The 26,604-nt window shown below is 36.9% G+C and overlaps 1 pseudogene; it reads right to left on the reverse strand.

Annotated features, from left to right (window-relative positions):
* The window catches only part of LOC135154980 (zinc finger protein 239-like), a 24,332-nt pseudogene extending 2,455 nt beyond the window's left edge, over window positions 1-21,877 (reverse strand).
* Window positions 21,878-26,604: the final 4,727 nt, after the last annotated feature.

Consider the following 26,604-nt stretch of genomic DNA (forward strand, 5'->3'; position numbering starts at 1 on the left):
GAATGGTAACCTTGAGCAAGAAACACGAACACATCACCCCTATTCTCCGATCACTTCATTGGCTTCCGGTTCACTCTCGCATAACGTTCAAAATTCTACTCATTGTATACAAAATTACCCATAATATGTCACCCAAATATCTCCAAGACCTTATTTCCCTTCGTTCTTCCTCTTCTGTCAGATCCTTACGTTCATCATATTCCAATAATTTAATTCATGGCCCTCGCACTAAGACCCGATATGGTGATCGTGCATTTTCTGTAATTGCTCCCACCCTCTGGAATAAACTCCCAATTCATATCCAAAATGCTCCCTCCGTAGAAATCTTCAAATCGTCACTTAAAGCTCACCTTTTCTCATAACTTAACTTTTTTTTTTTTTTTTTTTTTTACCGATTGACTGTATACTATTATAATCTGCCAACCTGTGCGCTTTGAAACACCAGTATAAAGCGCCCTACAAATGTTATTATTATTATTATTATTAAATGTAAGCCACTATCTCTGAACAAAATTATGTAAATTTTGAAAGGAATAATTCAAAGATTTAATATTACATTTCAGGTTTTTTTTTTTCAAAACTCATTTACTACTGTACCTTCTGAAAAGAAGTGGAACGCCCCTGGCAGTCTCGCCTGCATTACGATTCAATATAGCAGCAATGCTGACTTTGAAAACTGTTAAATGATTATTCACAAAAAACACGAATCATATGATAATACTACATGACCCTAAATGACCTCCGACCTTGATTATGTGATCTAAGGGTGTGTTTATGCGCCACTTTTTTACCCTAGAATCATGATCTGAATCATGATTCAAATCATGATTCTGCAGAATCACGATTGCATTTAGTCTAAAATGGAAATAAACGTCTTTCAAATCACAAACATGAAACACGGAAAAAGGGCGTTTAGAAAGACGTTTCTGTAGAATCACGAACGAAAAATGTCGTATAAACGCAATCGTGATTTGAATCATGATTCTATGACGTCACTGTGTCGGGCTACTTTAGGTTTGACTCTTGCCAAGCTCAAGACGCGCTATGCTCAGTGTATTTATACAAAATATGATATGCATGCATTTCTTGTCACATGCATTTAACTGTGTTGGGCATCGCATCGTCCACTTCTTTTGATCTTTTTTTTGTCATGTCGTCAACTTCAAGTGAACTAGTAAATGAACTAACTGAACAGACAATGATATCAATTGTGGATGAGTTAACAAGTGTCAATATGAAATTGGATCTACGCTTAAATTTACATCCGAACACAATTTTCGATAAACCGACAAGAAGAATAATAAGTAAACAAATTTTGGTATAATAGACTGAATTCGGAAGGTACAGGATTGATTTTTCGAGAGCCAAAACCCGTGCGAAAAAAGTGGACCTAACTTCCTCTGTCAAACTGCGCACTGTGATGCGCACTGGATCGGTCCGAATCCGAGGAAAAACAGCTTTAAAATGAAGGTTCGTCTGAACGCTGATTCTGTGGTATTGTGATTCATGTTTGTTTTTTGAATCATGATTCAAATCATGATTCTGGCTTGAGGTCGCATAAACGCAGCCTAAGACTCATGCAAATCAATATTTCATTACCCTTCTGCCCATATTTAATAAACAAGGTCCATATATGGTGTCATTTCAAAAAGGGCAAGTCCAAGAAAAGGTCACCCTAGAAGGCAAAATTTCATCTTTAATTTAAGAAGTTATCTTTGGTGGGGTAAGAAAGCCAAAATGTTGAATTTCAAAATTTTATTAAGAAAAATTTGATAATATGCATATTTATGCTAATTTGGGGCACCTAATTTGCATAATTGGTAAAATGAGTGTTACGTATGGGACAATTATAAAATCTCATAGAAAATAAAAACAAAACTTGTGAGATTTAGTTATTGGTGGGACATGGACCCCTAACATCTTATTCCTTTTGGGGAAAAAAAGTGGTGTCATCTAATTAAATATGCAAATTAGATCTTGTCTAAGGATGGAATGTCCCATACGTAACATTTTGAGGATGTTTTTTAAAGTTATTTCTCAAAATACAATACTTGTATTATTGCATCTCTGGGAAGTTCTAATAAATTAAGTATGAAAATGTTATACCACAAAAAGTTTCTAAAATATAGTTTACTTTTTAATCAAAAGTTAATTAAAAAATTGTTACGTATGGGACATGTTACGTATGGGATATTTACACACAATGTCAATGGGGAGATTTGTGTACAAAGTGAATGGAGAAAAACATCTTTCAAGAGTGCTCTGATTTCATTCAAAACTTTAACTCTTTATCTGTATTTGACAGTTTACGGGTTTACAATTCAGCATCCACAAATGATGGAATATTTTTTCCTTGTAAGAAAGGTATTCTCAATAGTCACTCGCACCATCTGGCATGGTTTGGTAGCCAATGATGTCATGTATGACTCCTTTTTCTTGAAATATTGGATTACAATATTATCCTCCTTAAATATTTTAGGCCTTGTCCAAATAGGACTTGGCAGCTTCAATGTCTTTTTTTGTACACTGTACCAAACCACAGTTACTTGGCTGCACACTTCAGATAGATAAATCTGTGAGAAACTTTAATAGGGATCAAGTTCAACTCATCAAGCATTGGTTTTCTCCTGAACACTGCTTGTATGTGGACCCCTCCAAAGGCACTGTACCAAAATTCAGAGTTATGATTTTTTAGCAGGAATCTTGCAAGCTGTTTTTCATTGCTAATTATCATATCTGATAATAAACCAAACCACGAGTAATACATGGAAAGCCACGAGGTGAAAGACGCATAGTTAGTACCTGATTCTTGCAAAAAGCCACAGCACAGTCTGTTTAGTATTACCTACATGTACAACTTCATATCATTAGCCTTTCCTTTGATGAGCCCTTGGATGTTACACTGAAATTCAATTCAGCATCCCCAACCATCAAATACTCCCCCTATACCTCTATAGCTTTTTCCGAGGTCCAGCTCAGTTCTAACCAGGGTACCCCCCAAGAAAAATTGATCTACATGAAAACAAGGCAACTCACCAAAGTTGCTTAAATGCAAATTTTCGGTCTTGGTTGGGACTTGTTGGTACCTACCTAATTTACTCTATCAATTTTTGTGTGTAATGCAAATCTGCTCTGAACCCACATTAGCCCGCTCACGGTAGTTTGCTGTGCAGACCCTAGTTCATCACTAGGGGTATGAATGGTGGCCGAACAAAGAATGATTTTGAACCAGGCATGTAGCTACTTCAAGCAATATCCAGAATGCTCTTTAAATCTCAGTGTATTCTCACCTGAGATGTTCTTGCAAAAAAATTGTTTATTTCATGTCCTCGAACACATGCTTTGTGGCAAAAAAGGTTAATTTTAATTAATCAGAAGGAAAGAGTTTTTTCTGATTTTGAAAGAATGTTTGGTGTTCACAGAGATTTCTTCATACTCTTTTCTACCATAAGAATATTTTATCTATTTCTGCAAATTTCAAAATAAGATCCCTGACGTTGTTAGCTTTATAAACCTTTCTTAATTAGTAAGACAAAGAAATAACATTCCTTAAAAGATAGGTGAACGTTCTGCTCATTTCTGTAAATGGAGACAGAGAATGTTCAAGTCATACCTGACTAACTTGAACCATCGCCAAATCTTAATGCACTATAAATATGTTCATTACTATGTATAGTGGTTTTCTCTTGATATGTTCATAATTTTGTGTTGATTGATTATGTTATATTCTTTTATCTCAGTACATCATTAAAATATGAATTATGATCCGAGTCTTCACACGAATGGAAAGTTGTCAGGATTTTTGAAACTGAGGAAACCATGGAGAGGAAAGAAAATAGATGAACTCAACGTCAAATTCAATATTTCCATTGATAGGGGTGAAGTTGGGAAAATTGAAAAATATTAGCCTTTCATAGGCCTAAATGATGTCAGGAACAACATTTTGACTTCATCACTGACTTTATCTTGTAAAATGCTTTAAAAATTATTCGATGTCCTTTTTTATACACAATATGAGACCGTGAGTGACACGACACAACTTTAACAGTTAATTATAGCTTAACCTTAACACATTGGACCAAGTTACTTTATATACAATAAGGTATGGGAAAACTGTATTTGCTCCTGTACTGGGATAAATTAATTTTCAGAATACACAGGTCTAGAAAACTTTTTTGTCTTTTAAACGTGAGTGACACGACATCCAGTTTTGACAACTTTAAAGATCTACTTTTTTCAGAAAAACACTTCAGATAATTTGTTTTTCTTATTTAGGAGTTAGATACAATACAGAACTTGTATCTTACCAACAAATAGGCTTCTAATACAAATTTTATATTGTGATAGGCAATATGTGAATTTTAATGCAAAAATCAGCATTTTGTAACATTTAATTTCCCTTGCACTAAATTCACTGTATTTCCAGACAAAATTAATAATTTTATGTAACTGAAATGAAAAAACATACTTTGAGATGTTTTCCTATTTATTATTTCATGCATGTATTGGGCCTCTTTGGCTGAAATTGGGCTATCCCTATTCCAATTTATTCCCTAAAACAAGTTATAATATGGATAATATGTACAATGAAAATGTGTTTTGCATGATAAATTTAAGATGTTATGATGGTACATGAAAATGTAACTGGCACCTGATATCTTCAGGCGTGGTTTTCTATTTAGTAGAAAAAAAAAAAAAAGTCCTATTCATATTTAGTGTGCTTGATCAACAGTTCAAAGTTATACATGTAAGTGTTATGGATGAATAAGAACAGCAAGTACCTTATAACTAAATTTGAAATTTGCCTAAGAAATTTCGTTTTCAAGTTTTATTTCAACCCCAAGAAAATTAGTCTGATGACTTCCTTAATTGTGTCCTCACTCATCTGTTTTTGCACAAAATATCATCCATAATCCACATGTAGCAGTTATTGTAGCTTAAACATGTTCTGCCAATTGCCAAATGATAATTGTTCAAGACATTTATTTTTTCAATTTTTGTTTCACCAAACCGTTATAACCTTAAACCCTTTGGTGCCCAGACTTTGCATAATATTGATCAATAAGAGGAAATCAAACTTCCAACAAAATTGAAATGAGGCCTTGTTTTATTTACCATTTTTGTAGATTCTGATGTGAGTTTTTTCATGAAACTTGGCACATGACTTTTATTTCACAAAGAGATGTAGTAACATATTAACAAATATTTGATATGGCAAAGAGTGAGGCAAGGCCTAATTTTTAAAATGTGGACTCACAGAAGCGTATGACATTTATAGGAATTCATAAAAATCTTATAAAATGAAGAAAAAAAGGGACGGTCTGTGACAGGTAGCCAAAGAAATTAGAAGGGACTTTTCAGTCTGTGTTTACTGAAGCATGAAGTTTTACTGAATATTTCTTTGTCATATAGAAGCAATGTTATGTAGTGCAAAAAAACAGTATTAACAGTAGTACGGTACTAACCTTCAAATTTTGAAAATTTCATTTTTTTTCTATTTTGTTCTCATCACTGTAGAAGATACTCTCCAAATGTGCCAAAAATGCAATTTTATCAAAATTGGTATTGTGCTCATTCAACCATAAAAGTTGAGGCAAAAGTCATCCTACAACTGTAGGCCTATGTAAGAAAGCATCTCTTACAAGCCTTCTCAACATGTCTCATGTTGAAAATCTGGAACTATTTCCAACAAAATGGAATCAACATCATGATTTTAGGCTTCTGACTTTGAAAAAGACAATTTTTCCTTCTAATAGGAGTGGGCTATAAATGGGTGATTTTTTTGTTTTACTGTGGCAACAGTTTTTTGTGTTCCTTTTACCTTATCTCAACATGAAATGACAATATTTTTTATCTCGAGTCAGAGAAAAAAGTGTGCCGGGCCAAAATCCAAAATGGCCGCCAAAACCCCCCAAAATCACATTTTGGGCCACTACTTTTTTATTTGATGGTCTTTTCTCTGGTTTTGGTGTCTATTCATATGTTTTTGAGGGCAGGTAATTTGTTTTCTTAAAATTAGTAATTTTAAATCATTATTTGTAGAGTTATAAGGTGATTTTACTTAAATTTCCCCATTTTTAAAGCCCCCTTTTCAGCCAAAAAGTAGGTTTCATCGTCATGTGGTTCTTGGATATACGATACCAGTTGAACAGTAGCAGGCAGCTTATACAGTATAGCTATATTGCTTTTATTCCTCTAACTTGAGGTTTATGGATATTTGCGAAATATATCTTATCAAATAAAAGAAAATGTCATTTATCCATGGGGCTATATGGTATACAATGTACTGTATGTACTACACTGCATAAATCCATGCATTGACCACCATGACATATGACAAGGCCTGTATACATATAAACTATAGTGTCATAGAAATGAGCTCCTAAGGTTTAGAATTAGATTGTGAATTTGACTGCTTGTCAGCTGATGTACATGATGAAACCAGCAACGTAAATTGCACATTTTATAAATATCACATATCATATATACGTACATCACATTTTAGCCATATTCTTCATTTGGAGGCTTTTTTACCTGGTTGTGGGGTCTAACTGGCGTGTGTTTATGGGGTATAAAGATAACTATTATGGTAATGGTGATCAACAGCCAATCAGAATCAAGGATTCCATGCAAGTTACCATAAAGTAAACATAATGTTAAATAGCTAGTGTAAATGCCATGATGTGGGGTTAATTACCTCTCTCCACCCCCTGAATTAGCATATCTGACAAAACATGTCCTCAATTTCTGAGACAAAACATATCTTCAATTACTGAGGCATCAAATTCTAAACCTGAGAGCTCATTTCTATGACACTATAGTTTATACAGGCCTTGTTATCTGTCATGGTGGCCAATGCATTTATGCAGTGCAGTATGTACAGTACATTGTATACTGTATAGCCCCAATTGATAATTGACATATTTTTATTTAATAAGATATATTTCACAAACATCCGTAAAACCCCAATTTAGAGGAATAAAAGCAACATAGCTAGATGAAGCTGCTTGCTATTGTTGACCTCGTACCATCTAATATCCAAGAACCCCAGGACAATAAAACCTACTTTTAGGCTGAAAAGGCTTTAAAAATTTGAATTTTTTTGTATAATTACCTTTTTACTCTACAAATAATGGTTTTAAAGTACTAATTAAAGGAAAACAAATTGCCTGCCCTCAAAAACATATGAATAGACACCAAAACCAGGGAAAACGACCACCAAATTTATAAAGAAATTGTGGCCAAAACTGTGATTTTAGGGGGTTTTGGCGACCATTTAGGATTTTGGCCCGGCACACATTTTTCTCGGACCCGAGACAAAAAATATTGTCATTTCATGTTGAGATACATTACAAGGAATTTAAAAAAACGGTTGCCATACTAAAATTACAAAAAAGTATTTTTGACCCATGTATAGCCCACTCCTACTTCTAACTTTGCTTTGTACAGAAGGATATTAACATTACAAGTATTTCTAATAAAGATGGAAGCTTAAAAGAAAAAATACCTACGGATGCATGTAAAGTTTTTTTTTAACTCCTCCTGGTTAAGAAATTATGGATGTTTTGGGGGAGAAGGGGGAGGGGAGACTTACTGTTTTGTTTTGTGTTCTTTTCTTTTGTTGAGTATACTTTGGATATGCAAAAAATTATTCAGTAATTAGCCCCCCTCCCCATGCCCCCTTTTTAAAAATAATTTAAAGTAGAACTATTAAAGGTACCTTCTTGTTTTTGTAGATCAAAATCAACTTCATTCTGTTCATCTTCCGGTTCTGTCTTGATGGTGAACGTCGGAGGATGGGAGATGTCCAAACTATTCTCACCAGCAGACGATGGTGTGGCCGACTCCTCTTCCTTGACGATGAATTGAAAGGTGACTGATGAAAACAAAGCTTCTGATTGGGAATGTAAGTCACTGTTCTCCAATTCTTGTTTGATTTGTGGTTGGACAGTTCCTACACCCCTAGGAATTGGAGTCTGCATTGGGGTTAGAGTCTCTATTTCTTCCTTTGGGCTCATGTTTCCTGAAAACATTGAATCTGATTGGGAATCTACATGTAAGTCACTGTTCTCCACTTCTTGTTTGATTTGCAGTTGTAAAGTTCCTATTTCCCCAGAATTTGAAGACTGCATCAGGATTAAAGTCTCTATCTCTTGCTTTGGGCTTATGTTTCTTGAGAATATTGAATCTGATTGGGAATGTAACTCATTCATTCCCACTTCTTCCTTGATTTGTGGTTGGTCGGTGGTTCCAATTTCGTCAGGACTTGACAACTGCAGAGGGTTCATGGTCTCCATCTCTGCATTTTGCTTAAGGATCAAGATTCCTGAAAATACAAACAGCACAAGAATTAAAGTGATTGGCAAAACTATTGTACTCCATCTCTATTCTCATTTCTATTAAAGATTAGTGTTCATGGAAATTCAGATTAATGTATGCACCATGGAGGTCAAACATTTACCTCATACTTATGGCAATTTCATACAAACTCTTAATCTGCCAAAAACAGAATCTTCCCTATCTTAGAAATGCTTGTCAAATCATTGGTTTGTACAAGAGACTATTTATGCTCATTGGGCTAATTTCTAATCCTCAGGTTGATTATCAAACAGTGGGTTTTTTTTTTCTTACAAAAAAAAACAGATAGATCTTGTAGATCTACATTATATCACCCAAAACAAATATAAATGCGTTTACATGTAGATCTATGCAAATTTCCTTACCAGGGGGGTGTTTCACAATGATTTATTTATGACTTAGTTAGAGTCACACCAACGTGTATATGATTAGCAAAGCGCAATCTTATTGATCAATACGCAGTAATGCGTGTCATCCTGGCATGATCTGACCAATGTGTGTGTGTATTTGAGTTTTGTCAGGCGTGCATCAATCAGATATGATTATTTACGTCTGGGACCGACCTTTAACGTCACCATCCGAAAGACGTGACCAGGGCTCAAACCTCGAACCTCTGCATCAATTTGTAACTTCCCCCACATAGCTTGGTTTACAGGCGCATGCCACAACGCCCAGTTAAACAATGGAATGCGGTCATGCCTTTTATACCACACGCAACTAGACATTAAGTTAATGTAGGTATGTTACGAAAGCGCCCTCTAGGTGCATTCTGAATGAGGCATTGAGTGTGCTGCCTGTAATTGCAGGTTGACTGTGGGGGCATTGCTTTGTATTGTGTTTGCATGTGCAAGGAAAGGTTATTCCCCATGACATCACTGTTTTTATGTAGTTGAATGTTTATGGCAGCTGTCTAGACTTGAAAAAAAACCTCACTCTGTGATCTTGCGACTGTGTGCTACTGGAACTTTTGCCTTGCTTTCAAACTCTTGCTATTCATATAATAACAGGTATCATCCCACTCTAAAAGGTATTCATTCTGATAGAACAGCATTTCAACTACATTGTGGTGAAATTTGAAAGAAATCTACTGACGCTAAGTGTGTTTTTTTATGTCCCTGTTTCGGCGGCGGCTGTAATTTTTGGGAGTGTTGTTGGGCACTTCCATGTATGCCAATTTATGCGCATTGTTGTTTCTTCTTTAGTGCACCTTGGACTTGATCCCAATTAAGATCACAACTTTTGTTTTCAAAAACAAAGGAATACATACATGTATAATTGAATAGGCGATTTGTACGAACTAACTTTCTTGTTACTGGGGCTATTGAAATGAATGAGGTATTAAATGAAAGGTCTTGATGAGCTCTTAATGATGCTATGAAGCAAACACCTCATTTCTCAATTTTTTTTTTTTTTGTAACCTACCTACATTAAGTGTGACTCTAACCCCGGGGGGGGGGGGGGGGTCGGGGAGGTACTCGGCCAAAAAATAGTAGGTATGTGCCGCGGGCGAGACCAAAAACGGGGGCCTTGGAGCGGGCTTTTTGTAAAAAGGAGGGTCCTCGGAACGGGCTTCGAAACTACAAATGTTTGTGAAAACGGGGGTCCTTGGAATGGGTCGCCGGGTGCGCAAGCGCAGAGGCGATGGTCAGACAGCGCTCTGCTGCCGCATTTCACCAAAATTGCGGCTCATTGTAGCAGATCAATACGGACGGAATGGCGTAACGGAAAATATGCGAAGCTTTGTTGCGGATTTCTTCATTTTTCTCGATAAGAAGAAAATGCTATGCTTTGGAGCGGCTTTCTTTATTCTTTTTCTCAATAAGACAAATGCTATGCCTTCACGGCACATACCCACCATGCATTATTTATATACTGAGTGCCCCCCCCCCCCCCCGGGACTCTAACTAAGTCATACATACTTTAATGATCTTTTTAAAGTGTGTGCTGTTTACAGCATTGGCATACCATAGTGTTACTGTAGCAGCCCGAACACAATGTACTGTGTTCGGGCTGCGTGGTGTTTCCCCCTGACTCACCAGATGAAACCGAGTGAGCATCAGGAATCACAGGAAAAGCAATAAAATTGGACAAAACTGTAATAAAGGAAATCAATACATACTCACAACTTGAGCCGCAATATACACGATCATCAAAACTAAGAGATAATGCCCCAAAACTAAGCAAAAACGTCGGAAAAATTTGCCAGTGTGCATTAAAAGTCGTTCGTACAGGAAGCAATGGAGGATCGACATAGCCTTTTGACGAGGCAACGAGATAAATTTATTTTTACCACCAAACGGGCAACAAAAAAAAGATAAAAGAGAATAAAACATACTTATAAGAAATAAAAAAATAAAAAAATTGGAGATGCGATTTTAGTAAGTTCGTGTTATCATCAGATCCTGCCAATACCACTAATGTCCATATAGAAAATACAACAGAAGGCCCCAACAAAAGGCTATCATTTGATGCGTCGGAGAGATTGTTATGAATATTCATGAGTCTAGTTCCGTAAATTCTTGCTTCTCCCTTTTCCAGTCAACATGACTATTTTAGCTACGGCTTTGGTTTTTTTCTTTGAAAGAAATAAACATATTTTCGTTTGAATTATTTGTTTTTCTTTCTTTTTTTTCTCCTCCATTCTTTTCTTTTCTTCTGTAACTGTTTTATTTTCTTTTCCCCCCTGTTTTTATTCTTTTTATTTTGTTCCTCTACCTTCTTTTCATTTTTTTTGTCGGTTTTCTTTTCTTTCTTCCCTTCTTTTGTTCTTCTCTTTTGCCTTTTGCTCTTTTTTCTCTTTTCTTTTGTTTTCTTCTTCGTCATTTTTCTTCTGTTCTTTTTTTTTTCTCTAATTTTCTTCTTGTCTTTATCCTCTCTTTTTCTTCTTTGTTTTCGAGAGATTATGCACATGGTGTCGTACTACAAGTTTTTTCTTAATTATTATTATTATTGGAAACTGTATAGATATAGGTAAATAAACAAGTGAAGAAATAAATGAACACTCATATATTAAAGGTAAATTCCAGTTCTGGTAACGATCTCAAAATGACTTTTTACAGAATCTAATATAATGACCACTCAAGTGTCTGTTTGTATGAATAAAAAATATGTGCCAAAGGATTCTGGAAGAAATTGTGTAATTGCTGAGAAATAAGCAAAATAAGCGCGGATTCGGTCACTTCCGTCGGGTCTTTATTCCAGCAATAATAATACACTGTCCCACATGTGCCTATCTGTGTTGGCGATCTTCAGTGTGATCGTATTTCAGCTTAGATCTTATGATTTCACAAAGTTCAGTTTATGTAACTGTACACATCTAGATCCACAACGATATTATAGTCATACTTAACCTTGGTTTTACAGACTTTCTCACGAAATTAGTGTATTACTGCACCTATGAGTACATTACCGCCGCCGTCCACAGGATAACCACTTGCACTGCACTTAAAATGCCTTTCGGGCTATATATTTTAAATTAGCAATATATATGGATTTAAGATCAGATAAGCTTTGGATATGAAACTTACAAAACGATATGAAGCCAATTTCAATTCCTCTCTGTCTTTCTGGTACTTTATATCGATGATTTTTCTTGATGTCGAAGCAGGCATGGCCCCGATTCGCTGGTTCTCTCTATACGCACAGAGAGGGCGCGCGATATTATTTAATAAACTTGCTTGTTTACGTCGTTAACGTCAGATCAGCTGTACTGCTGGCTGCGTTCTAGGCGCTCCGCATTTTTTTCGCTGTTCAGCGTTATTTTATGATGTAGCGCCATCAGCGATTATACGTGACATGCAACCTGTTGATTTTTGGTACAATTTCCTATTATGCGCCGGCGACTTGAATCTAGACTGTTCGATAGGAAAAATTCGCATTTCGATTGTTGTTTGCGTAATTTCCACCGCAGTATTAAGGATCGGACGGAGTAGCTGGCTGAGATTTGGAGGTAAGCGTTTAAAATCCATTTTTATAGATAAGTTCGTGCTGATTTTTAAAATTAGATTACATTATAAGATTAAGATAACTAAATTTAGTATATTGTGAAGATTTAGGCGTGTTTCATATTCTCACATTCGTGTGATGAATGAAAACGTCAAAATTCATTATGAAATTACATGCATTGTGCGAGGTTAGTATACTAACCTCGCATGTTGTGTGAGTGGTTTTACTGCAACTACAGTAATCTAGCTTTAAAGGAATATATTCGTTGATCAAAATTATTGAATGATCAGCAAATCATCTCTTTAATATATTGATGCCTATTTTCTGGAACCCTGCAGCCTCTGAAAGGCCTGTGCTGGCTTAGCCTAGAGGACTCCGTGATGTAAAATGATTTTAAAAATATCAACACGGAGTCATATGCTGGCTCCCACATATTTTTTTTTTCTCTCTCTCTCTTGTTATGTTTTCCATTTTGTTTATTTTGTATACTGTGCATGTATCCTTAGTTTCAATTTGAATTTTATGTTGTATGTTTTAATGAGAATTTAAAATAAATAAATGAAATGAAAATATATGCAAATCTCATTATCATCCAACAACCATTTTCATACATGCCTATTTCAATATTAATTTGTATTATGTTTGAACGGAGATCATAAGGTAGAGTATAGAATCATGAAATATGACTATAATTTATAAGTTTGTTTAGATTAATATGTTATCTTTCATCTTGTTGGCATTTGTTAAGCTTCAATCATTGAGTATATAAATCTCTGTGGGATATGTATAGGCCTATAATTAATAAGAATTGAGTTGCTCATTGTAGGACCGTAAAGTCGCCGCGAATCTTGCTTGTCTGATTGGTTTCCTGGCGTCTAAGAGGCTTTTTTTTTCTAAAAACGAAAAGTTCTCTCCTTTTACCCAGTCTCGATAGGCCATTTTTGATATGAATCATAACAAAATGGCCGATCGAGACTGGGGTAGGAGAGAACTTTTCGTTTTTTTGAGGTTCCAGTCTGTGCCTCGATGTCAGGATTCTACCACTCGATAGACCTTCATCCATATAATTGTGGTAAGTGCATAATTTCTGTTTTCACAATTTATCTTGCTAGATATTTTGACCATAATCTACCCTTGTCCCGTGAGTATGGGTAAATACACGGTGAGCTCCTAGGCGCCGGCCCGCTTTGCGGGCCGGCGCTCCCTGGGTTAGGCCTCTGCAAGGTCACACTCACCATGTGGTAATCTCTTCAAATTACCCGCGCCTGTTGGTTTGAAAACATTATTCAGCCAATCAGAACTCTGGATTTTATGTAACTCAGAAATTTCAGAAATCTCGTCTTGCATCTTGATGGAAAAAGCTGGCTGCTGACCCATCTAAAAGATGCCACATATCGAGAGTGACATTGAATGTAAGAAAGTATAGAGTTTGAGCTTTCTGATGATATAAATTATGTTTGTGCCTAAAACACAAAATGTTGCACAATTTCATGAATTTGCAAGTGAAAACAGAGGAAGAAAACTCTGTTTGATGCATCTTTTCAGGTACAAAATTCACTTATTTATCAAAATATTTTATTCACAAAAAATTACTAATATAAAGGAATAACATTTACTGTTTCCCATGGTACAAAAATAATCAATATTACTCAAGAGAAAGTGGTTAAATTCTTTAGTTTGAGAAAGAAAGTCTCACAATTCACGAGATTTTGCAGGGACATGAATTAAGCCGCGAGAGGACTTGGATAAATCTTGCTCATTTGCTCATTAAAACAGGGGCTTGCCGACTGACTGTACTCGTTAGATTTTTAATTGATTATGATCATCGGTTTTTTAATGCCAAACATCGCGAATTTTTGTACTCTGGTGATAATTATAAATGAGTGGTGGCATTCATTCAGCCTTTTTCAGGACCTCGACACTGTCTGAAGACGTGTCGAGGTCCCCGGGGCAAACCATAGTCCTACCTGTAGATTCCCCCACAGGCAGGATGTTTGCAGTGAGGAGGTGGGCTAGTAGTAACTTAAGCCTTAGTGTAACTTAGTTTAAGGTAATGTTGTAACCCGCAAGTGAAAACCCGAACCGTACCGTCCCGTATAATCCAATAATTTGCAAGCGGGACCCGCTGACCCGTCGGGTTTTAACCCGCAAGTCAATTTATCTTTGAAAAATAAAAATTATTTCTGCAATCCCCACACTATACAGGCTCAAATCAGGAAAATATATGCCAACTACTAACCTAGCCTAGAGTGAATTTACTTACAATTTGCAAATTCGCCTTTTATTCCGGAGAGAAAATGTTTTTTTGGGTGACTTTGTACCACGAAATGGGTCCGCTCTGATCTCGAAATTGAAAGCATTGCGCAATTAACTCCTCAGATCGGAGCCGCAGCTCAGCGCGCGCTAGCTAGCCCAGGCTGCATAGCAAAGATCGGCAATGTTGTTTTTCAGTCCAGGACAGTCGACACGGCGACTCACAACAATAATAATTACAATACGGGGAATAACTCATCGGTAACGTATATTTTCGATATTTTATAGATTTTACATCGTATCAATAGAAAGATTAGAGTCTAAAGAAAATAGTGGGCCTTCGTTCAAGATGATATAATGTCATTTAGAATCTAAAAGAAATGAAAAATCTGGACAAAACCCACCCTCCGAAATGTCGAGCCAGATTACACATGCAGGCTCGCACTAACACACTACCGTCGGTAAATGGGGATTATAGTAAAATGTCAGAAATTGTTGAATAAATCCCCAGAAACGACGGTTATTCCTGTCTAACCGGCAGGTTAACCCGTACCGCAACGGGTGCGGGTTACAACATTAGTTTAAGCAGGGCTCGACACTAGCGCCGGTCCGACGGTCCCAGACCGGTAAAAATCGCTGTCGGGCCAGTAGATTTTCAGAAATAGGAAGATTTACTGGTCCGACATGACCAGTAAAAAATATCATTGTCGGGACAGTAATTTTTGCAAAAATAGCAAGATTTAAGGGTCCGACATGACCAGTAATAAAAACCATTGTTGGGCCAATAACTTTTCTAGAAATGGTCAAATTCACTGCAAACCATTTCCCCCCGTTAAATTCTGTCATTCACACACAGAATACACACAGAATGAATCGCACGCAAGTGTTACTAAAGTAGCATGCAGTGTACATGTAGCCAGCCACACAACCCACGTGCAGAGATGCCAACCGTTACGTTTTTGCCGTATTTGTTACGTTTTTTCACCCAAAATACGGCGTTACTTTTTTTCTTTGTAAAATACGTTTTCTTAAGATTTCGATCGTGTCCAATATGCATTGTGTTTAGCTAGCTGGGTGTTTAAGGTGAGTGTGCATTACGATAGGTAGTGCGGTAAAGAATTACGCATAAAAAATCCCCAATGTGGTGGTGTTTTGTGCAGGGCATAAATTAAGGTATACCATAAAATTAATCGACGGCCAGGCCGTCGATGCCCCTATAACTGTCCGTGATGCCTTTACAAAAAGTGATCAATTCACGGCCAAAAAGGCTGTGCCCTTTTTTTCTACCTGGCCGACGTGCCCTTTTCAAAACTGGTCATGCCCTTTCTCAGTGTAAGATTAAAGTTTACAAAGTTCTCCGATATTTCACAAGCAAAAATACAGAAGAGAGAGAGAAAAAACAAAGTTAAAAACTAACTCAGATCAATTCAAACTGCAAGCCATTTCCCGTGATTTTCTGGGATCTACACACAGACACACACACACACGCAAAGTTAGCATACAGTGTACATGTACCAGCTGCCGCACGTGGCTTGGCCTGCCTGCCTGTGTGGTGTGTGGCAGGCTTGCGTGATCGGAGGAGATTTGCAAACTCTAAATCAAAGTGAACAATCTCACATGATTAATAGTTTTTCCAACAAAATAATCACAAAATCGGCAGGACGTTTTTATAATTACATATAATTATATGGATCCTCAGATTAATGATTTGGTGATGTAGTCGTAGGAGCAAGTTATCGAGTTTTCATTACTAGTTCGGTCTAGTTGTTTCAGCTTTTGTTTTGAGTGAAATTGAGTCTTATCGTGTTCGCACCGATAACAAGACAAGATTGGGAAGAGAGATGGTGCGATGCCGCGATGTTCATTTTATTAAGGTTTGACAATGTTTCACTTTGAAATTTTATTCGTTTCTAAAACATGTTAGTTTTCTAACAATTTTTAAATATATTATAAAAAAGACAATTATCAGTAAGATTTTTGTTACATGATTACATTTGTTTTGTTTGCTTAAAGCTGGAATTTTTTTCCTCTTTAATTCTTTCTTCATTTCTTTCTTTATTGCTTTCTTTCGTTCATTTTCTTTCTTTTCTATCTTTTTTTCTTCATCCTTTCTTCTATCCTTCCTGCTTGCTTTTTTGTTCTATCTTATTTCAAATCTCTCCTAGCTTTCTTTCCTGATCCTTTCTCTCTCTCTGTTCATTTTTTGTTCTTCCCTTCCTTTTCTTATTTTCCTTTTATTTCCTTTCTCCTTTCTTTCCTTATTTTTTTTTTGTTCCCTTCCTCTTCTCTTTTCATTCTTTCTGTCATTCCCTCTTTCTTCTTTTCTTTCATTCTTTTCTTGCTTTCACTCTCTCTTTCGCTTCATTCATTCTTTCCTTCCTTTTCTTTTCCTTTCCCTTATTCTTTCTTATCTTCCTTCCTGATTTTTTCTCTTTCTTTTTCTTTTTCCATTCCTTCTTTCTCCATCCTATCTTTTCTAAATTCGCTTTTCCATACCATCTATATTTATTTCTTATTATTTCCTAGATTTCCTTGCTTTTTTCTGTGTTCATTTATTTTCTTCATTCTTTCCTTCTTTACATGTCCCTCATTGTTTTTCTTTCTTTCTCTTACTTTCCTTTTTTTTTTTTTTTTCTTTCATTCTTTCATTTCTTAAAATTGTCTTTGCATCCTTTTCCCTTCCTCTCCCTTTTTTTTTCTTTCTCTCCTATTATTTTCTTTCTTTTTTATTCTTTCCTTCCTCTCTTTCATCCTTTATTTCATTCTTTTTCCTTTTTGCTATTCCCTTCCTTCCTTTCTCCCTCCCTTTCTGTTTTCTTCTTTCTTTTTCTCAAGGAATGAAAAAAAATTTCATTCCTTCATTCATCCTCCATGTTTTTTCTTTTCCTTTCTTTCGTTTAAACATTCATTCATCATCCCTTCCTTTCTTTTTCTTTCCTCTTTTCTTTTTTATTTATTTCAAAGAATGAAGGAAACCTTTCTTCTTTCCTTTATTATTTCTTTCATCCTTCTTTTATTCTAACTTTCTTTCTTTTTTCCTTCATTTTCTTTAATTCATTTTTTCTTTGTTTCTTTTATAATTATTTTCAGTGATTCCCTTTTTTTATTTTGTGCCACGGTTCGGTCGTTTTGCTTCGTTATATTTTACAAAATACTTTTTTTTAAATCAAAATACTGTTTTTTTCCTCTCAGAATACTGTTTTTGCTTTTTGGAGGTTGGCATCTCTGCACGTGGTAAATTCTCTACTGGCTGCGCGAACGAAGCTTGGCTAAACTCTGGCAGAAATCTCTCACAGAACTGTCAAAATTCACGATTCATACTCATGAAAGGCTCTTATAATGTCCATATTTCCTAAAATTTGGAGTAACTCTGTCATTTGTAAGCAGTAAAAGGAGAAATTTTCACTTCTGTTTTGGTTCAAACAGATCGGGTTTCGGGTGATATTGTCTGAATACATAATAGCCCCACATATGCATTTATGTGTGTGTGTTGATACACTTGGTTTCTTTCTTTCTTTCGTAGCTATTTTAATTGAGCCAAAAGAAACTGATAAATTATTTGATAGTTTTAGCTTTCTTCTTCTGTTTTCTTCCTATCTTTCTTTCCTTATTTCTTTTAAATCTTTCTTTGTTTCTTCCCTCTCTTCTTTCAATTTTTTTTCTTTAATTCGTTCTTTCTATCCTTTTTAATAATATTTTTCTCTATTTCTTTTTTCTCTCTCTCTTTCTTTCTTTCTTTTTTGTGTGTGATATTTTCCTTTCTTTAATTCTTGAGTCCATCCATCCTATATTCATCTCTTCTCTTCTTCCTTTCTTTCCTTCCTTCTTTTTACCCTTTTCTTTCCTTCATTCTTTGTTACTTTCTTTGTTTCTTCCTTCCATCCATCCATCATTTATTTACCCTTTCTTTTTTCTTCCTTCTTTCAGCCCTCTCTCTCTTAAATTCATTCCTTCCTTTCGTCTGTCTTGTTCTTTCCTTTTTCCCTAAAAGTTGTTAAATCTATCCTTTTACCTTCCCTTTTTTTTGACTGCTTGCTTCCTTTCTCTCCTTTATTCTTCCATTCCTTCCTTTCTTTGTCTCTCAGTCCTTCTTTTTTCTCCCTTTCATCTTTTCTTTTTTTATATTGCTTGCTTCTTTCCTTCCCTTCCTTCATTTCTTTCCTTCTGTCTATCATTTAACCTTTCCTTTATTTCTTCCTTAATTCCTTTCTTCCTTCTTTCAATCCTTCCTTCCTCTCTTTCTTTCTTTTGTCCTTCTTTCCATCTCTCCTTTTACCCTTTATTTTTGTATTGCTTCTTTCTTTCCTTTACTACTTTCTGGATTTGTTCTTTCTTTCTGTATTGCTTGCTTCATTTCTTTCCTTCATTTCTTTTTTCTTTTCTTTCTTTCTTATTTTTGTTCCTTCTTTACTCCTTCCTTCCTTTCCTTCTTTAGTTCTTTCTTTTTTTCCCTTCCTTCACATCTATCCTTTCTTTACCTTTTCTTTTTTTTTCTTCCTTCCTTCCTTTCTTTTATTCTTTCTTTCCTTTCTTTCTTCGTTTCTGTCTTGCTTTCTTTTTGTCCTTCGTTCCTTCATTTTATTTGGGGGGGGGGGGTAACAAAATGCTAGAAAAATAAAATTGCGCCTTTTTTAATGTTTTCTTTATTTTTTGGGACCAGTAGATTTTAGGTTCGGACCAGTAAAAATTTGAAAAACTGGGTATCTACTGGTCCGACATGAATAGGTTGGACCAGTAGAAAAAAATGGGTTAGTGTGGAGCCCTGGTTTAAGGCAAGCTAAGGGCGCACACCACTAATAGGATCCGGCAATTTCGGGAATCCCCTTTAGACCCGTACCTAAAATGACGTAATGGTTGGAAAAATATTCATATAAAATCAACGGTGCATATCTCAGCAATTTTTTTCATATGGGCATAGAGAGGGATTACTACTGGATCTGTTCAGTCCCATGGGAGAGCAGTAATTTGTCAATGCTAGATTTTATGGGACCTTAATTAGTTGCCCAAGAAACCCTGTGAGCACTGTGACTGCAACCAAGTTTGCACGTAGTCTTGGTTTGAGCCCCTGTAGCGCGAAAAAATATTGAAAAACACCCTTTCATATCTTTAGCATTTGAAGGATATTGGATACACTACCAAATGATAAAGGTGTGGATGATGTCATTTCTAAGACTTATTTTTGGCGATTTTTTCAAATCTCATTTTTAACACATGAGTCTATGGGGAAATAGTTAGTGGTGTGTGCCCTCAACAGGTATTGTGCAGTAAACAGGGCTAGTTGGATGTAATTGCTGCTGGAAGGGAAACTGATTAAAAAGAAGGTGTGCAAACACTCTGAATAAATGCCTGCCCTGTTGTTCTATCATGAAAACCCAATTGGCAGCTAACTAGGCACCATTTTCTTCAAAATACTCAAACAAATATAAAAATGCCACTTTTGCCATTGCTTTGACTTTGTATGTAATTTTGGCACTCTCCTACATTGGGGTCTTAAATGCAAGACTAGCACGCGCGTAGTAATCAGAAATACGTGTAGATCGTAGACCAAAACATAAACAGGCCAGCACCGACACCGGCACCTAGTTTATTGTTAGTAATTCTCTTTCAACATCTTCCTAAGATAGGATTTTCAGTCAAGTTAAAAGGAATAACATGGCAAGGTAAAATTTGAAGTTTTTATATGGAATTTTATAGCAATGAATGTCTGGTTACTGAAATTCATTACAGAGGGCAAAACTTACTATTATTAATTAATGTTATTTGGCTGTAGGCCTACACAATCATGGCTGATCCACATCAGGAATGGTGTTCCAAATATTCAAAACTATTGGACAGTAAGACAGAAAAGAGGGGAAATGAGCCGTCGGCATGCTGGCCATTTAAAGGGCGAACAAAAAATGGGTATGGCTTAGTGGATGTGAACATCCCAGCCCCAGGCAGCCGTAAGACCACTAGGCATGCCCATCGGCTTGTGCTGATGACAAGGGTGGCGATGACTTGGGAGGTTTCGTCTGAGCTCCATGCCTCTCACCTTTGCGGTAATGGCATCTGTGTGAGGCCAAGCCATTTAGTGTTTGAGAGCCATGAAGAGAACAAACAGCGTCAAATTTGCCATAATTTGAAAACTTGCCAATCCCACGAGCCCCCTTGCATCATATCAGCCTGACTTAAGTATCACTGTGACTAACTGAGACTACAGTGAGTTTATTAACTAATTTTAGGGAAATTAGGCATAGAGGTCTGGGCCTAGACTACATAATTATTAAACAAATAAAGTGATCCAAAGTCAAGATCTAGTTTCCCCTTTATCGCAGATCTTTCTGTCATAGGAGTGATCACTTTGAATAGATATGTGAGTGTTTTCTAATTGTCCCTTCACATAAGAGTGGAAATTGCTGTCATCTTTCCACCTTTTTACCTTTTGATACAGTTTGTATTTATACTCCCTATGTGTAGCTTTGGACTTAATTGCTGTCATCTTTTTACTTCTCTTTCTCCAGTAGTCCCTTCTCTGCTGCAGATGCAAGAGCTTGTGTCGAAGTCTTGATCCCCCTTTCACTGGAACCTGGGCAGCTAAGGCCTTGTCAAGGATCGATGCGGGGCCCCCGTTGGTAAGTTGTATTGCAGAATGCTCTCTGTTTGCTTGATTTCTGACATAGGTAGTGGAATGCTTTGGGTAGGTTACTCTGAAAGCAGAATTCATTGACTCTGCCTTTTGTGTTGACAAATTAAACCGTGTTCTCCTGAGGGTTTGAGTGGACAGTCTTTGACGTATTGTTCCCAAAATTTGTTGCTGATCTCTCATATTAAGCGTTATCCGCTGTCTAAACTCCAGAGGTAAAAAGGGAAATTTGAACCCTCCGTTACATGCTAGGCTCTGGTTCCAGCACAGTTCATGATTTCCAGTATAACACAAAATCATTGCCTCCCCACATCTTTGCAACTGTTCTTTGTATACTAAAATGTCCCCTGATTGATTATGTGCTGAATTTAATTCAGCTTGAACCCTGTAAGCAATGTCGCCTGCCATTGCTCTCTGCTGCTTGTCTCTCAGTCTTGAAGTTTTACCTGGGAAAGTATTTTTGCTTAGAGTAAGTCTTTCCAATTTTTTACACAGAGACCGCTTCAGGTGATTGACACAAAGGTATGATGTTGGATCTACACCAGCTGCGCTCTTCATGACTTCTTGGACTCCCCTGTGAAAGTGTCCATCACTATCGCTAACAACACCTTTGACAAGTAGCTGCGTTTCATCTCCAGTAAGTAATTTTTGTGCACATTTTTGTCCACCAAGCATTTCGTCCCCTATGTTATCACTCATCTTTATTGTGGCTGTACACTTAGGATGGTTAGGGCAGGCAGGTTCTTTTCCTTGACCAACTAATCTCTGGCCTACTCTACAAAGTTTGTTTGTTGAATTGTAAGTTACAATGTACTTCTCCGGGGTCACATTTTCTGTCACAACATCACGAGCTTGAGTCGCTGGTGCAAATGGTGTTCTCCCCTTTGCATGGCTGAGAGGTATGTTATATTGTCTGTCTAATAGGTGTATTTCTGTCCATCCCTCTGTACTCCAAAATGTCTTTCACCTTCCTGCGCTTTTCTGCCATATCCAATTCATTGGCAGCGGCCAAGATATCACCACATTTGTTAGCTGTCTTTTGGAAACCGCTAAGTGATCCAGTTGGAATACTCATTGCTGTTAGAATCCTGCTTGCAGCAGCATTTGCAATACTGCTTTGGTATAGCCCCACCTGTAGAGCCATGTTTGGTACAGCAGTTTTTCTCCCTGATTCTGTTTTATCAATCTCTCTGAAAAACTTTAGAGCGGTTGATTCAAATTTACAAGTCCTGCACCTGAATACGACAGTAACTGCAATTCCTCTTATCTTTTCTTTTTCTTCAGGAATCATCCAGTCCATGTTTGAACACCCAGGGCTACAATGTGAATGCTGTTGGCAAGCTTCATTGATGGCCATGGTGAGCTTCTCTACATCAACAATCTGATGACCGACAGCTGAACCATCAGTGGATGTCAACATTTTTGCCAGTGGTACAGAGTCTTCTGATGTCTTTGGCCTGAGAATCATGGTTGTAGAAGAGCGACTGACAGGTTGATCATGCTTGTGAAGAAAGTTGCCACGCTCATCACGGGACATTGTGCGGTCCAAGTCCTCTCTTGTTAGACGTACATATTTGGTCTTGAGAATACTGTTGGAATTACCAGCTTCCCACTTCAGCCCCTTATTCCATGCTCTATGGCCAGGTACAAAAAGGTTCTTTCGCTTGTCAGATAGTTTCTTGGGGCCCATTGTGACTGCTTTTGGTTTGGCAGGGAAAGTTTTCACTTGTATTTATACACTTTTCTACTGTGCATCCTCCCCCCCCCCCTCCTCCCCACAATAGGGAGAAGAAAAAAAAATCACAATTATGTCATGATTTCCTCCCTATTTTACAGGGAAATCATTTTCTTTTTAACCCAGAAGGGCAGCAGTGACGTATTTTGTAGCCAGAATTCCATGAGTACTTCCATGTCCTTCACCTAGTTTACATTACACAATTGTTATGGTGACAGATTCATATTCCACACTGGCCAGCAATAAATGTCCCTTTAGTATACTACTGAATCAATACTCTGGATCATGATAATAATCACAATGTATTCAGCTATCATTCTCTGTCATTTGGCTCTTCTCAATAACCCCCTCCCCCTCTCTCTCTCTCTCTCTCTCCCCCCCCCCCCTCTCTCCCTTTCCTCCTTCCATTTTTCATCCCTTTCTGTCAACATGTCACTCATTTTCTCTGCCTTCTGTAAAACTATGAATGTTATTACACACAAGGCACTTAGATTTGCTTTTTCTTTTGTTTTTATTGTTTTTTCTCTTGAATTGTGATATTAATTTCAAGTGATAATGACTTGGAAAAATGAATCAAGTACTATTAAAACACATTTACAACATTTCAAAGGTGATGATTATCATTAAATTTCAATTCATGAACATGGATTGAGCTTAAACATTACAAAATTTTCTTATAGGTGCATTGTTTCAACATTGTGTATTCTGTCTGTATTATAACCCTGGAGAGACAATGTTTATTCCCTGATCAGAAGAGAACGGGGTCTCCAAAAAAAAAAAAAAATTAACATTATGCATATGATACCCTAAGGTTGTGCCAAAAAAAAAAATTCCCAAGTTCAGTAAGAATCGCACCCTCTGAAGGGCGCACACCACTAATAGGATCCGGCAATTTCGGGAATCCCCTTTAGACCCGTACCTAAAATGACGTAATGGTTGGAAAAATATTCATATAAAAGCAACGGTGCATATCTCAGCAATTTTTTTCATATGGGCATAGAGAGGGATTACTACTGGATCTGTTCAGTCCCATGGGAGAGCAGTAATTTGTCAATGCTAGATTTTATGGGACCTTAATTAGTTGCCCAAGAAACCCTGTGAGCACTGTGACTGCAACCAAGTTTGCACGTAGTCTTGGTTTGAGCCCCTGTAGCGCGAAAAAATATTGAAAAACACCCTTTCATATCTTTAGCATTTGAAGGATATTGGTAGGGATCCCAAAACGAAAATCTAATTTTTTAAATCTATGTTTAAAAGCATTGAAAAGTACCTCACCTGAATCAGCATATTCAAAAACCCCAAGTGAATGACTTTTAGTGTTCCAAAGACATCTAAATATCTGTTAATCTGAGGCTAAAGTTGGTCCGAATTGTGACAGATTTGTGTACAAATTTAATTTTGAAATTTCGTCGACACGTATTCACAGAGCTCGGCACTGAACGAGGGATTGTGGGCGTGTCCTTTCTCGCCTCGGCGTATTGTTACGTAAATACACAACTCGAACGAAAGTGCGTTCACCGTCCCAGTTAGTCTCGGATCCGAGCTTATCCAAATAAACAATGATTAAATAACAACAAAAAATAGAAAGAAGAGAAAAGAGAAAATAAATGGCTCAAATGCAGTCGTTTGGTGACAGATAGTATGCTGTGACCTCTTGCTGATATAAGGATTAGATATGACAAGTTTTATGCCATGATAACTAAAGCATGGGGGTGGGGGCACTCTGACTTTCAAAATAATTAATTCTTTAAACATCTATATCTAGGCAAGGGAGGGTCCAGGATTTTCCAAAGGGGGGGGGGCACTATTAGCGGCGGCAGTCAAAAAATTTAGGGGGGCACCAAAATCTTTGACAAAAAAAGGTTATCAAAGGGGGGGGGGACCGAAAAAAAAAATTAGCAAAAAAAGGGTAACAACGTCCCCCCATAGGCAGCGGGGGGGGGTCGTGTCCCCCCTAAATTTGAGGTGGGGGGACAATCGCCCCCCCCCTAATTTTTTTGTTGATAACCTTTTTTTTTTGCTTGACAATTTTTTTTCCTGCGTGCCCCCTAAATTCCAGTGGACCCCCCCCCCTAAAAATTTCATGTGGTCTCCCCTAAAATTTGGGTTGATAAACTTTTTTTTTGGTGGGGGGCCTATGGAGGGCATATTTTCCCGATGCAAATTTGATAAGCATTACAAAATGTTTTTACAAAAAATTCAAAGTCATTTCGTCCCTAAAAATTTACAAGCAAAAAAATTGGGCCTATATATATATATATATATATCCTCACTTTCAAGGGGGCATGCTTGGGTAAAAAGGGCATGCTAATGTTACAAATTACAATTTTGGCTCTCGATAATTATGCCCCATGGATCCACCAGTAATCTAAGGGGAATTTTTTGTTTTTAGTTTTGATATGGCTACCTTCTCGGAGGGCGTCCTCGCCGCGGTAGCTGGATAGTGCTGCAAAAGAGTAGGCCTTATACATCTTTTGCAGCATTAACTGACACTCCGAGACTTATAATTTAACCTTATACTTAAAAATGAATAATACAAAATAAAACATAACACTTGTTTTTAGAGAAAGTTGATGTCAAAATATATTCAGTCTGGGGCATGAAGACTTGGAACTCTGCCCCATATCATTGTACTTGCCTCGCTCGATTTGTATCATAATTTTTTTTTAAATGTTTCCACAATAAAATATAGATCTAAGTACAATGGCCAGAAATAATAGTACGAATAAACTAGCAGAATTTGTATCATATCACCCATATTATTGAACGCCAATAAAGGCAGTTTCTAAAACTTGTTTGCTTTATCCCACTTTTCCACTAAGATCTATCCCTTTTGCGTGTCATATAAAAGCAATTTTGTGCGCAGATCTAGCGTAACGGTGGGACCACATGCAGTCATTAATAGGTCTCTTTAATTTTTTTTCAACATATGATGTCTCATGCTTTCTTTAAAATTAATAAATTAGAATCCTTGTATATGGCCCTGAGAAGTGGGGTGCTCGGGTTGTTACCCCCAAGATTTTTTTTTTTTTTTGCTGGTGGTGCGTTTTTTGTACACGTACGGCAGGGGGAGTGGAGCGAAGTTGGGGGAACAGAAAATAAGGGGCACTTTTTAGTGCTTTTAGAAGTGGGGCATTGAGCCCTCGCCTATCCCCTGGATCGCCGCCCCTGCACCAGAGGCAGCACCCCCTGGAAATCAGTTTAGTATGATATTCGACCAAAATCAACTTATCTTTAGAGAGATAATCTCTTTCTTTTGGCTTTTTTTTCAAAGCCAGCAACCCCTCTTTAAAAGATTTCTTTTCGGGCAATCCTCATGATTATCTCAAAAATTTGAACATTTTTCCTTCAAAGCATCTTTATAGTGACGGATGGTATAATCATATTACTAGCAGTGGCGGTATGGCCAACCCCCCCCCCTCCCAGTTTTTTTTTTTTCAAGTAGTTTAAAACAGGAAGAAGAATTACATAGATTTTTGTACCGAATTATTTTCATTAATGATTTTATTGGTAAAAATACCCCCCCCAAAAAAAAAAATTAAAAAAAAAAATCAATTTTTCATGTTTAACCCCACTTTCAAAACTATTCCTCGGTTCCTGGAAGAATGGAGAGATGGATGGAAGGAGAGAAATAAATAGGATGAAGGGTGGATCCAGCTTTCGCCAAGGGGGGGGGGGTTTCTTTCACCCA

Source organism: Lytechinus pictus, chromosome 8 (assembly GCF_037042905.1).
Source record: "Lytechinus pictus isolate F3 Inbred chromosome 8, Lp3.0, whole genome shotgun sequence".
NCBI lineage: Eukaryota > Metazoa > Echinodermata > Echinoidea > Temnopleuroida > Toxopneustidae > Lytechinus > Lytechinus pictus.